General features: G+C 37.5%; 1 pseudogene; it reads right to left on the bottom strand.

Moving 5' to 3' along the window:
* LOC108708955 overlaps window positions 1-13,966 on the bottom strand; it is a 52,795-nt pseudogene extending 38,829 nt beyond the window's left edge.
* Between the last annotated feature and the right edge of the window lie 897 nt (window positions 13,967-14,863).

Genomic DNA, 14,863 nt, shown 5'->3' with positions numbered 1-14,863 from the left:
AACTTGCATGGGCAGAGAAATAAGAAAACATTGTTTTTCTCTACTTACAGTTAAGCAGGCAATAGCTGCAGGGTGATTTGACATGCATTAAAGAAACACAATATATGAAAGATTGAGGACAATGAGTGTACAATCTTAATGATAACCGCAGGCAAGGAGTTTATTGCTATTGCCTTTTATTTATAAATTAATGGGGTGGTGGTTCACCTTAAAGTTAACTTTTAGTATGTTATAGAATATTCAATTCTAAGGAACTTTTCAATTGGTCTTCATTATTTATTTTATTATAATCTTTACATTTTTTATTTTGTATCTAATTAATTTTAATTAATTTTATTTGTCTTCTTCTTCTGACTTTTTCCAGCTTTCAAATGGGGGTCATTGACCCCATCTAAAATAAATTCTCTGTAAGGCTATACATTTATTGTTATTGCTACTTTTTATTACCCAGCTTTATATTCAGGCCCTCTCCTATTCATATTCCACTATCTTATTAAAATCAGTGCATGGTTGCTAGGGTAATTTGGACCCTAGCCCCTGGATGGCTGAAATTGTAAACTGGAGAGCTGCTGAATAAAAAGCGAAATAACCCAAAAACCTCAAATAATAAAAAATGAAAACCAATTGCAAATTGCCTCCTAATATCACCCTCTACAACATACTAAAAGTTTATTTTAAGCTAAACAACCCATTTAAAAGGATAGTTAAAACTATGATATAGATATAGATAACAGTATTGTGAGACAAACTACAGTTTTATAGTTTTGTGTTTTTTCTGCAACTCTGATGCTAGTAATTTCGACTATCTGGTCATTAGGGCTTGACTGCCTTAGCTGCCACATAGCAGCGTGGAGTTTAGAAATTAATGTGTATAAGGTTACATTAAGGTCCAGATAACAAAGATAAGCAATACAAATTTTGAAATCTTGAAAATTAATTTAGAAAAAGCTCAGTTTCCCCTATATCAAAACAGCATTCTCTTTTGCAGGCTGGAAAACTGTAGAAATCCAGTGATTCCAAAATGAATAATGAAGGCTAACTCAAAACCAAGTTTCTTACAATAGGCCAATGTGTTTAACATAATAAAGGATAATATAAAAGTAAACATCCCCTTTAACAACCATTCCACAGTGACATTGCAGACTGAACCACGTGGAACGTGCAGATACACGCGTGACATTTCATTATCTTTTTTATTTTTTTTACATTAAAACCTTTTATAGCAAAGCAGTTATAGTGTGGGTCAATAGAAAAAAGGTATATGATGGAGAGAATATTGTCCTGTTTTGCTGTGCAAGTTATAAGTTATTTGCTATATTTCAATATTGCAAAAATCCTAAAATAGCTATTTTGCAAAGTATGGCTGGTTAGGCAACATCAAAGATGTATTACAGGTATTATCCAGACTGCTCGGTACCTGGGGTTCTCTGGATCTTTCCGTAATTTGGATCCTTATACTTTAAAAGAGTATTCAACGGTTTTCAAAAAAAACCCTACCCCCCACCACACGTTGACCCCCCATCCTACTCCCCCCCCAGCTTAGCTGTCCCCTGGGGAAATGCCACTAATTTTATACTTACCCCTCGGCGTAGATTCAGGCATTGGAGTTCAACCCAGCCATATTCCAGGTCTTCGGTAAGCTAATTGGGAGTAATTAGCCGTTTAGCGACAACTGCGCATGCCGAAACTCGCGAAAATTGTCGAAACGCCGGAAAAAGACACAAAGATTCAGAAGATGGCTGTGTGGAACTCCGATGCCTAAATCTGCACCGAGGGGTAAGTATAAAGTTAGGGGCATTTCCCCAGGGGGCAGCTATGCTGGAAGGGAGGGGGGTCTACGTGGGGTGGGGGTAGGGTTTGTTTTTTTAAACGGTTGAATTCTCCTTGAAGGGGCAGATTTATTAAGGGTTGAAGTGAAAAATCGATTTCAATTTTTTTTTTTGGTCAAAACTCTGAAATTCAAATTGTGAATTATACAAACTCGATTCGAGTTTTAATTCGAATTTTGAGATTTATCATACTCTGGCGCTTTAAGAACTCAAATTCAACTATTCGCTACCTAAAACCTGCTGAATTATTGTATAAATCAATGGGAGAGGTCCAGGGATCATTTTAGTGATGTTTGTAGCCTTCCTGACATTCAAGTTTTTATCAGAAGAAAAAAACTCGAATCAAGTTTTTATAATTCAAATCAAATTAGATTTGAGTTTTCGGATCAGTTAAAATAGACCGAGTTTTAACAATTCGATTTTATTAATACATTTCAAGTAGTCGAATTTCGAATTTATGGGAATTTTAAAAAACTCACATGAATTCGAAATTTGACCCTTGATAAAGGTGCCTCTAAGTCTACTAGAAAATCGTGTAAACATTAAAGGAAAACTATACCCCCAAAATAAATACTTGAGCAACAGATATCATATCAAATTTAATGACATATTAAAGAATCTTACCAAACTGGAATATATATTTACATAAATATTGCCCTTTTACATCTCTTGCCTTGAACCACCATTTCGTGACTCTATCTGTGCTGCCTCAGAGATCACCTGACCAGAAATACTACAACTCTAACTGTAACAGGAAGAAGTGAGGAAGCAAAAGGCAGAACTCTGTCTGTTAATTGGCTCATGTGACCTTACATGTGGTTTGTATGTGTACACAGTGAATCTTATGATCTCAGGGGGCGGCCCTTATTTTTTAAAATGGCAATTTTCTATTTATGATTACCCAATGGCACATACTACTAAAAAAGTATATTATTATGATAATGGTTCATTTACATGAAGCAGGGTTTTACACATGAGCTGTTTTACTCAGTATCTTTTAATAGAAACCTACATTGTTTGGGGGGTATAGTTTTCCTTTAAATAAATCCAATAGGCTGGTTTTGAGCCCATTAAGGATTAATTATATTTTAGTTGGATCAAATACAAGGTACTGTTTTATTAATACAGAGAAAATGTGGATTATTTGATTATAATCAAGTCTATAGGAGACAGCCTTTCCGTAATTCGGATCTTTCTGGATAATGGGTTTCCAGGAAAATAGATCCCATACCTGTATCTGTATTAACACAGGAATAATAAATGATGCCAGAGGGACAATTTGGTTATTCAAACAATACACTGAGGGAATGGTACTGCCCTTTTCAAGCAATCTGGATATAAGGCTTTTAGGTAATAGACTGCATACTTGTACACATCTGTATTATATTGTGATATTACTGAAGCCAATAATGTCTACCTGACTTTAAACTAAAAATACTAGGTTTCTCAGTCAAAACAATGTTCAGAGACTTTGAGGATCTGCTATTGGCTATCCTCAAATGTTAGAGTGAAAATAAAAATAGGATCTGAAGTGCAATTCATTTCATGTACCATTAAAATCTCTCCTGCAGCCACAGCATGACCCCATGATAGAAAGGAAATGTCTCGGTTCAGAGGAAACCACTTTACAACAATATGACAACACAGTGATAAACTATTTGATCCTGCCTCTCCAATATCAGGCAGAAAGCTGGGCGAACAAATACGCTTGCACTGCAGAGCAATGTATTCTACCTTGTTTCGACAGTTTGATTAAAATTCACAGGAAGCAGAGAGAGGGTGAGTCAAAGCAGAGTTAAGGTCTTTCAGTATGAAGCTCCACACTAAATTACTTCTCCAACCAAGCAGTTATACTTACATCAATATCCTCTTGGGTAAACGTCTCTGGATCTTCTCCCATCATGTTGGCTAAATGTCTCTTTCCAATGTTGTACTCTTCAATCTGTTTTTTAATAAAGGCCTCTGTGTACTTTTCACGTCCTGGGGCTGCAACATTTTTCCTGTGTACTGCAGCACTGTTATGTATTAGCCGAGAAGACTTAGCCAAAATGAGAAAGGGGAAAAGCGGGTTTTAATCAATTTATCAGTATTTTCTGCACAAACAGGGCATTTTAGGAATACAAAGGTTAGGCAGCCCTCAACAAGATACGTAGCCTAAATAGAATACACAGACGACGAACAAGAAGTTTCAAATAAAAAAGCTGAGCTTGCTGAAGTAGTTAATATTGCTCAATAGTTTCTTTTCATTATCATTTTGCACAACGATCCCCTGCCCCATACATTTTGTCACTTTTATCTAATTTAGGAGTCTCCATACTTTACTAATGCAGGTTCTACTTTTAGTAATGTTTTTCCAATTATGATCTGCGTCCATAATATCATTGTTAGCATTCTGTTCCATGGAAAATGTTAATCAAATATTATATAAGAGAATGTATATTACTTTATTTAAAAAAACAACTATTTCTTATGTAACCTTAACAGAACAGATTTCTGATTGAAAAGAATAAAAAGAAGGGTTATTTTAGACAAGCTGTTTGTTGACAGTGTCTTGAGATCTACTGAACTCTACTGATCTACCTTTTGGGCACCACTGATCTAACTCAATTGCAAAAATTAATAAAATGCATTTATTAAGAAGGTGTTCTACACTGGGTACAAGGTATAAGGAGTTTCAAGTAAAAAAGCTGAGCTCGCTGAAGTAGTAAATATTGTTCAATGGTTTCTTTTCATTATCATTTTGCACATCGATCCCCTGCCCCATACATTTTGTCACTTCCATCTAACTCGACTGCAAAAATTAAAAAAATGCATTTATTAAAAAGGTGTTCTGCCCTGTGTTTTTAAAGAACCACAGAGGTTGCTATCAAGCCAAACCTCAGTGTGGCAACGTGCACTTAGTTCAAGAAATTTTGTCTAAATTTAATTTCTATCAAGATTTAACTTTGAAAAATGACTTGTGCTTTTCACCTGATTTGATGCAAATCTAGATTACTGGGGTCTACGCTATGGCATTGACCACTGCAGCAGTCTTCCACTTAAACTATAGCCTGGGAAAAGCTCAATATATTAAGCCCCAGCTTGCTCAAGTGGGCTATTGAGAGTGGTATATTTATACCCCTAGTACTTGCCAGCTAGTAATAGGATTGACCAGCAGTTGATTTCTGACCTCCTAGGCAACAATTTAATGGTACTTTAGGCCAGTGACAAATTACTTGGTTTTGTTTCCACAGAACCAGAGGTGTTTTATTTGCCCTTAGGGATGATAGATTGCCTATAATTAGAACTGCTGATCATGTCCTGAATGCAACCATTTACCTAAACATGACACATTAAAGGCAATTCATTTAATAATTGATTCCTATAATGGAGCTCTTTTTCTTATTTATTTTATTGTCACCACAATTTATCCGGGCCCATTAACTGACTAGGCAGTGTCTTGTGCGTTAGAGGGTCAATATCGTTTAAATCTGCAAAACAATTTGGCTCATAGGCAACAAATTATCATCTATCATCTTTCATTTTACACAGGGCTACTTCATTATAGTTACATTGCTATTTATGTTGAATGAATCCCACCCATTGGTGCTTACAGTTTGCTGCCGTGCCTGAGGCACAGGGAGATTGACTACTTGGACCACAAGAACTTCACAAAGTAGCCATAACCCAAAACTGAACCCTAATCAAAATTTAGTGAGCGGACAACAGTGTCATAATATCTTTCACTTTTTGGTACTGATGGGTAGAAAACACAAAACAATAGTTACAATAGAAAGTAAAAAATGTTCAGTTTTGGCTTTTATACAGAAGGAATAAGAGTTATTCCCAAACCTTTGGCAAAATATTATAAAATACAATGGGCCATGGAGAGCAGGCAATTTTTATTCATTTATATTGGAAAGTTGTTTTGCATTAAATTTATATTAACAATACAAAAAAAAATGTGTTCCTATATTTAAAACCCAGGCTTATACTTAAATCTCAGCTTCCACTTATCTGCCTAGATTGCCATTTCAAAAAAAAAAAAGATGACATCTACTGCAACTTCACTGGATAAACTTCCCACTTACCTCATCACAACAGTAAAATTTGTCTGGTATGATCTGTCCTTCACTAAAGGTGGCCATACACAGGCTGATAAAAGCTGCCGACAGACCGAGTCGGCAGCTTATTGGCCCGTGTATGGGGCCCCCTGACAGGCTTCACTGATCGAGATCTGGCCGAAAGTCGGCCAGATCTCGATCGGATGGGACTAAAAATCCCGTTGGATCACGGCCGCATCTGTTCGTTGATGCGGTCCCGCGATCCGACCGTCCGGTACAATTTGTTAGGATCCGATCGTTGGGCCCTAGGGCCCACGATCGGATCAGCCTGATATTGCCCATCTCAAGGTGGGCATATCGGGGAGAGATCCGCTCGTTTGGCAACATCGCCAAACGAGTGGATCTCTCCGTGTATGGCCACCTTAAGGCATAGTGCTTCCTATAATATAATGCCATGATCTAGCACAGTGCTGTGCAACTGGCAGCCCTCGCCCTTTAAAGGTGTATTTTACTAGGACCCAGGATTTTGTTTTCATGTACTTTGCATAATCTGCATTAGTCACAGACTTGTGTCTACCCCAGTGGGACGGGACATGAGATTCTGTCTCCTCTAATATATACACCAACTAAAGATGGGCAAATCTAACACTTTTGGTTCGCCAAAAAATCCCTGAAAGGCATTGAAGTTTATGGATGACAAACAGTATTTTGACGCACTACAAACATTTTCACCCATTAGAGTCTATGGGCGTCATTTTCGCAGCGAAACTTGGGGAAAAAATGTATTCATCGTTAACACTGACCAACTATAACGTAATGAAAGTGAAATAGGCAAAGAAGCTTACATTATTGGTTGTGCAACGATACGTGTTTTGGTTCCATTACACCCTTTCACAAAAACCCACTTTAATTTATTAACCCTCTCACCTGTGTCTCAATAAGTCCATGCTAGTTGAAGGGTTTTTTGTTGATGGGCCTTTACAATGGAACCTAACCCACCATATTCCAGTTTCATAAGCAGTGGAATTATCCACACCAGGGTCTTTTACAGGCAGGATAGAAAATAAACAGAACAACACTACAGTAGCTACATTTAACACTGCATGAGGTTAGGTTAATAGTAAAGGCAGTATATACTGTAGCAGGAGCAAAGAACTAAAGCATTAAAGAAAAAGGTTGTTTTGGTGACTGCTTGAGAGTACTTCTATAGGTATTGTAAGGTTACAGCTACAATAACATTGCTAAAAAGAAGTTATGGAGGGGCAGATAAAATATGTTGAACAAAAAAACTGGAAATCATCCAAAGGAAAGGTTCTGTCTTTTGTCAGCTAAATGTGACCAAGGGCAAATGAACTAACTTCTCTTTGCCTTCAGTAAAGAAAATCAGATTGTAAGCTCTTTGTATCAGAAGAATTTTATACCAACTATGTGTAAAAGTAGCAAAGATATAGAATTAATTCTCATGATAGCATATTGATTCCATGTGCCCTAGAGAATTCAATAAGCCAGGCTGATAGTTTAGCACACCCTTTCCTCATTATACATGTATTCCCTGGGAGCACAGTATTCCGCTACTGCAGGCTGGCCATGTGACGGTTTCCAAAAAAACTGGGATCAATTTTGCAGGGAGCCTGAAAGCATGTGCTTCAAATTTATTTCTTCTGGAGTTCCTCAAGAGTTGGTTAGTTCCACATGGTAGAAGGCTGCTTTTGGTGTGGACTAAATCTAATAATATAATTCTGGCTTTTTTTCTAATAAATCTTTTTATTGGAAATTCTAACTGAACCCTGTTACACAACACCAATTAAACAAGTAGACAGGACATCACACAGAAGGAAAATATTGACTGCCCAAGAAATTGAAACATTATGTTATGCCATTTTGAATTCTTTTTAAAAATACACAGCATCTTCTCACAAGGTCATGGAGATGACACTTAAGGTAACTGCAAATAATGAGCTTTATGTACAACATTTAGGGGGTTATTTATCAAGGTCCGAATTTATCTCAATATGGCTGCTACAAACTCTGATCTAACCCGCTTGGGTTTTTAACGCTTATTACATTTTCCTGAAAATTACCTTTGCGGGAAAAGCTCAGATTTTTACGATTTTTTTGTGAATTTTCCCCGAAAACATAGTGAAATTTCCCAAAACCCCTGACACAACCAAAAATCAATGGGACTGCTCCCATTGACTTTTATGCAACCTGGACAGGTTTGAGATGCCGTGTTTATATATTCTGGCTTTTTAGCCCTCGGGGTTTAATAAATTCTGAAAAAATCGTGTTTTTTTATTATAACAAAAAAAAATCACGAATTTTTGGGATTTCGTTGGAATTTCGGGTATTCGGACCTTAGTAAATAACCCCCATAATGTTCTTAGCTCCGGTTTACCATATCTGTGCTTTTACAATTGATACATAGGGTAAAGGTACAAGATGCCTCTGCTCCTTTCTGTCTAAGCAGGAGGAGAGAAGTCAATGACCTTTAAGTCTGTCCAGGGTCGGACTGGCCTGCCAGGGTTCCGGGAAAAAACCCAGTGGGCTCCGGCCTTGGTGGGCCCTAGGCCCTTGCTTAAGTTAACTTGCAAATTGCAGTGACTTGATAAAATAATTCAAAATCCGTGCGGTCCGGGTGGGCCAGCAATTTGTCCAGCGTGACTGAAACAACTCAAGAAGATGATTTAATGGTGTCGGAGGGTCGCCGTTACTAAGGTTCGCCCAGCTGGGGGTGGCTTTGGGGAGCTTTTATCTGCTTATATTTTGTGTGCAGCTTCTTTTCACTGATACCGGCACATTCCTATTTTTATAGGAATGTGTCAGTATCACTTTAGACAAAAAACAAAACAAAATTATTATATTTGGCCATATATTTATTGAAAAACGACCCAATAATAAATGTGTGTGGCAAAAGTAAGTGAATCTTGCTGTCAGTATTTGGTGTGACCCCCTTGTGCAGAAATAACTGCAAATAAACATTGCTGTAACTATAAACAGTCCTGCACATGGACTCTGAGGAGTTCTGGCCCATTGCTCCATACAGAACAGCTTCGGCTCTTGGATATTGGTGGGTTTCTTCACATGAACCGCTTGCTTTAGCCCTTTCCACAGCATTTCAATTGGATTAAGGTCAGGACTTTGACTTGGCCATTCCAGAACATTAACTTTATGGTTCTATAACCATTCTTCCATAGGACGACTTTTGTGTTAAGGATCGTTGTCTTGCTGCATGACCCACTGTCTCAGACAGATGCCTTGACATTTTCCTTTAAAATTCTTTGGTATAGTTCTGAATTCATTGTTCCATCAATGATGGCCAGTCCTCCAGGCCCAGATGTAGCAAAACAGGCCAACACCAGAACAGTTCCACTGCCATGTTTCACAGATAGGAAAAGGTTGATTTTGGACAAATTCATATACAAGAAAATTTGTAAGGGTTCACAAACTTTCAAACATCATTATATATCAGCCAATACATGCAAAGAGCAATGTATTTTACTCCCACAATTCTTACTTTTGGAATTTACTTTTTTCCTTTTCAGGTGTTGAGTGAGGCATTGTGGCTCAAGGTAACAAGGTAAAAGGGCAAAATTTATTGATACAGGTATGGGATCTGTTATCCGGAAACCCAATATCCAGAAAGCTCCAAATTAGGGAAAGGGGATCTCCCATAGACTCTCCCATAGATTTTATACAAATAATTCAGACTTTTACAAATGATTTCCTTTTTCTCTGTAATAATAAAACAGCACCTTGCACTTGATCCAAACTAAGATATAATTAATCATTACTGGAAGCAAAACCAGCCTATTGGGTTTATTTAAAGTTTACATGATTTTCTAGTAGACATAAGATATGAAGATTCAAATTACGGAAAGATCCGTTATCCGAAACATCTCAGGTCCCAAGCATTCTGGATAACAGGTCCCTTTACCTGTACCTATCTACAGTGAAACCTTGATTTCTAAGTACCCTTATTTTAAGTTTTCCCATATTTTACATTTTATATTTGTGGTCCTGCCAATTTATAATGCATTTTAATGGGTACATTTCCTTTATTTTAATGTTTAATGTAATGTTTTCCTGGATTTTACATAGAAATGTTGTCCTGATATTCCCAAAAATGACTGTTTGTTTTACTCTGCACCTCATACAGTCATACACAGATCACTTATTGCTTTAGGATGTGTATGTGACTGACAGAGAGTTCTTGTACATACCACGATAACGTAAAATTAATGCTGCAAAGGGGTTGTTCACCTTAGCGTTAACTTTTAGTATCATTTAGAGAGTGATATGCCTTTTATTTTTTATTTGTGGCTTTTAATTCAACAGCAATCCGGATTTCCACTCCAGCCATTTAAGCAATCTAGTTGCTAGGGTCCAAATTACCCTAGCAACCATACACTGATTTGAATATTAGACTGGAATATGAATAGGAGAGGGGCTGAATTGAAAGCTAAGTAATAAACGATAGCAATAACAATCCATTTGTAGCTTTACAGAGCATTTCTTTTTACATGGGGTCAGTGACCCCCACCAGAAAGCTGGAAAGAGTCGGAAAAAAGTCAAATAATTTAAATATACTATAAAAAAAATAAATAATGAAGAGCTATTAAAAAGTTGCTTAGAATCGGCCGATTTAGATCATTAATTTGGATAAATATCTGTTGGCTACATTTTCAGAACAAATGATCTATCTAAAAAATGATCTATTTTTACTTCTTTGTCCACACTGTTGACATCAGTAATGAGGGCCTGTACCACAGATGTTGCTCGCGACTAGACCAGAAATTTAGCCTTATAAATATAATCTTATAATTTTCACCTAATGAAAGAATATAAAAAGCTAGATCCTGTCCATAATGTGTCAATATGAATAAAAACAAGTAAAAACAAAGTATAAAAACAAGTATTTTCTCTATGTTTTTCTCATTTTCCCTAGCCCTTGATTCCCAGCATCTTTCCCCCAGCCAAAGGAACGTATGTGTATTTTGCCTTGACTTTAAGTATTTTATGGTATGACCTATTCGGTGCTGCTTTTCAGTTGGCAGTTGATTTTTATATTTTGTATTTTGTTTTTAATTAGCCATCCTGTTCTGGCTCTTTTCAGCATGTGACTAGAAATTCCATCTGGTTGTCAGATTTGCCAAACCCAGCAAACACAACAGATAAAGTGTGATTGCTATTGTATTGCTTGCTTTTATTTTTAGGCCCTCTACTATTCATCTTCCTGTATGATTTCAAAACTGCGTCAGTTGCTAGGGTAATTAACCCCTTCCAGTTTACCGTCCACACTTAACTAAAGCTAATTTTAGTGCCCTGAGGGCTGCCCTACAGAGTATTGATTGGGGCATTAAGTTTTCAGCTAAAAACACAGAACAGAAATGGTTGTCATTTAAAATTATATTAAATTATTACTGTTCTCAATTTATTCCCTTAAGGAGGAAATGTAGAAGTTTTAAGAATCATCCTATGCGGCTTAATACAGAGGTAAAGAAGTTAATAGGAAAGAAGAGAAAGGCATTTAAAAACTACAAATCTGTTGAGACAGAAGCTGCATTTAATTAATATAAACACTGTAATAAATGTTGTAAATCAGCAATCCGGAAGGCAAAGAAAGGAAATGAAGAGTTAATTGCGGTGGAGGTGAAAACTAACCCTAAAAAGTTTTTTATTTATTAGTAAAAAGATGCAGGTTGAGAGTGTTGCTCCATTAAATAATGGTACCAGTATGGTTGTAACAGATAAAGAAAAGGCAAATGTGCTAAATCAGTTCTTTTCTTCAGTGTATACAATAGAGGAGTCTGAGTTCCCAGGCTCACTTCATAGCTGCACTAATGGCTCAGCTCAATCTAGTCATTGGCTGACTCAGGATATGATTCATAAAGCTTTAATAAAAATTAATGTAAACAAGGCTCCAGGGCCTGATGGCATACACCCCTGGGTTCTAAGAGAGCTTAGTTCAGTTTTAGACCTGCCTCTATTTCTGATTTTCTCCGACTGCCTACAGATAGGAGAAAAGCTGATGTTATTCCAATATTTAAAAAGGGATTACGATCTCAGCCTGGCAATTATAGGCCAGTAAGTTTGACATCTGTGGTGGGCAAATTATTTGAAGGTTTGTTAAGGGATCACATTCAAAATGTTGTCCTAGTGAATGGCATTATGAGCAGCAATCAGCATGGCTTTATGAAGGATAGGTCATGTCAGACAAATATGATTGCTTTTTATGATGAAGTAAGTAAGATGCTGGACAGTGGGGGGGCAGTAGATGTGATCTATTTGGATTTTGCCAAAGCGTTTGATACTGTGCCCCACAAACGACTGCTTTCTAAACTAAGGTCTGTTGGGCTTAATGAAGTCGTTTGCACACGGATAGGAAACTGGCTACAGGATCGGATACAGAGGGTGGTTGTTAATGGTACATTCTCTACTTGGAGTAAGGTTCTTAGTGGGGTCCCTCAGGGCTCGGTATTGGGTCCACTTTTATTTAACTTGTTCATTAATGACTTAGGGGAGGGTATTGTAAGTAATGTATCAGTGTTTGCAGACAACACAAAACTATTCAGCCCAATTAATTCCATCCAGGATGTGGCATCCTTGCAACATGATCTTGACAAACTGGCAATCTGGGCAGCTAAGTGGCAAATGAGATTCAATGTTCATAAATGTAAAGTCATGCACCTGGGATGTAAAATATCCAAGCCACTTATACCCTTAATGGGACTGCACTAGGCAAATCCATTATGGAAAAGGACCTTGGAGTCCTTGTAGATGATAAACTTGGCTGTAGCAAGCAATGCCAGTCAGCAGCATCAAGGGCAAATAAGGTCTTGAGCTATATTAAAAGGGGCATAGAGTCAAGGGAGGAGGGGGTCATTCTTCCACTTTATAGAGCACTTGTAAGGCCCCATCTAGAATATGCCATACAGTTTCGGTCTCCATTGTTCAAACAGGACATTATTGTATTAGAGAGGGTACAGAGAAGGGCAACTAAGCTGGTAAAAGGTATGGAAAATCTTAGCTATGAGGAAAGACTGGCCAAATTGGGGATGTTCACGCTGGAGAAGAGGCGCTTAAGGGGAGATATGATAACTACCGTATATACTCGAGTATAAGCCGAGTTTTTCAGCAGCCAAAATGTGCTGAAAAAGTGCACCTCGGCTTATACTCGGGTCTATGTACAGAATCACCCAAACCACGCTCATGAAATACTCCTGAAGGACAAGGAAACACTTCAACACAAGTTTTAAATATGTAAAAGAGTATCCCCTGCTGTACTGAATCGCTACCTTTATTTAACCAAAAACTGGATATTTTGACTGTAGTCTCATCTTATACCTTTATAAAAGAGTGCTCCGACGCAGGCGCCATTTTTTCCTTCCTTTCAAAAGAAGCTTCTGCGCATGAGCAATATTTCTTCCCTTGCGTGACATCCATTCCTTATGCTGTTCCTTGAATACACTTTGCCAAATGCTGCAGTATTATATGAAAAAGACGAGCCGGGAGAAGCAGGCAGCACTCTTATCAGCACAGAAGAATGCAAAGAATTTAAGCGTCTCACGATCAGCGTGTCTTCCTGCTTTCAGCTTGTCTCCATAGTAACGATGTCACTCAGTTGCCATTGGTGCGGGCCGAAGGGAGGGCAGACATACTATGAATTGAGCCTTTCCTGTGATGTTTGTGACGAGCCGGAAGAAGCAGGCAGGCACTCTTATCAGCACAGAAGAATGCAAAGTATTTAACCGTCTCACTCATCAGCGTGTCTTCCTGCTTTCAGCTTGTCTCCATAGTAACCATGTTTTTTCTAAACATATGGGATTAAACAGCTAAACGACTATATGCAGAAGGGATTGTGCAGCACTGCACAGCACAGGTATGCCTGTCCAATGACTTAATATCTTTGATAGGCTTTCCTTGTCCTTTAATACTGTGCTGATAGGGGCTACAGTGTTCTCTCTCTCTCTCCAAATCACAAAGGTGATTTCCCTCCATAAAATCTCCCTACCATCCATCCACTGCTTTTATATTGTTTACATGACAGCTGCGGCCTTAGTACGTACAGACATGACAACACAGTGTGTACTGGAATGCACCCTAGGCTTATACACGAGTCAATAAGGTTTCCCAGTTTTTAGAGGTAAAATTAGGTACCTCGGCTTATACTCGGGTCGGCTTATACTCGAGTATATACGGTATGTATAAATATATAAGGGGATCATATAATAATCTCTCTAATGCTTTATTTACCAGTAGGTCACCCATTCTGATTAGAAGAAAATAGGTTCCGCCTAAATATTTGGAAGGGGTTTGTTACAGTGAGAGCTGTGAAGATGTGGAATTCTCTCCCTGAATCAGTTGTACAGGCTGATACATTAGATAGCTTTAAGAAGTGGTTGGATGGCTTTTTAGCAAGTGAGGGAATACAGGGTTATGGGAGATAGCTCATAGTACAAGTTGATCCAGGGACTAGTCTGACTGCCATTTTGGAGTCAGGAAGGAATTTTTTCACCCTCTTAAGGTAAATTGGAGAGACTTCAAATGGGTTTTTTGGGCCTTCCTCTGGATCAACTAGCAGATAGGCAGGTTATATATAGCCATAAAAAGTTGAACTTGATGGATGTGTCTTTTTTCAACTTAATTTACTATGTTACTATGTTAACACCTGTGGAACAAATAATACAATTCAAAAACCACAAACAAATAAAATCAACTGTAAATTGTCTTTGAATTATTTGAAAATTATTTGAAAAACTCCTTAAATCAGGGAATGAAATCAAAATACACTTTTTCTATTTTGACTTTTTCTTTAAAAAAACATGCTTAAAAAACAGCATACAGTAATTATTCAACAAACAACTTTGTTCTGGGGATTTCAAAGGATAAGTAACCCTTTAAAATAAGTCAGTGTAAAATTGATGAGAGGGCTATTCTAAGCACTTTTGTAATTTACATTCATTTTTATTTCAAGATATTTAAGAGATAATG

This window comes from Xenopus laevis, chromosome 2S (genome assembly GCF_017654675.1).
Source record: "Xenopus laevis strain J_2021 chromosome 2S, Xenopus_laevis_v10.1, whole genome shotgun sequence".
NCBI classification, from domain to species: domain Eukaryota; kingdom Metazoa; phylum Chordata; class Amphibia; order Anura; family Pipidae; genus Xenopus; species Xenopus laevis.
Note: the sequence above shows the minus strand (reverse complement) of the source record. Positions and strands in the feature narration are given on the sequence as shown.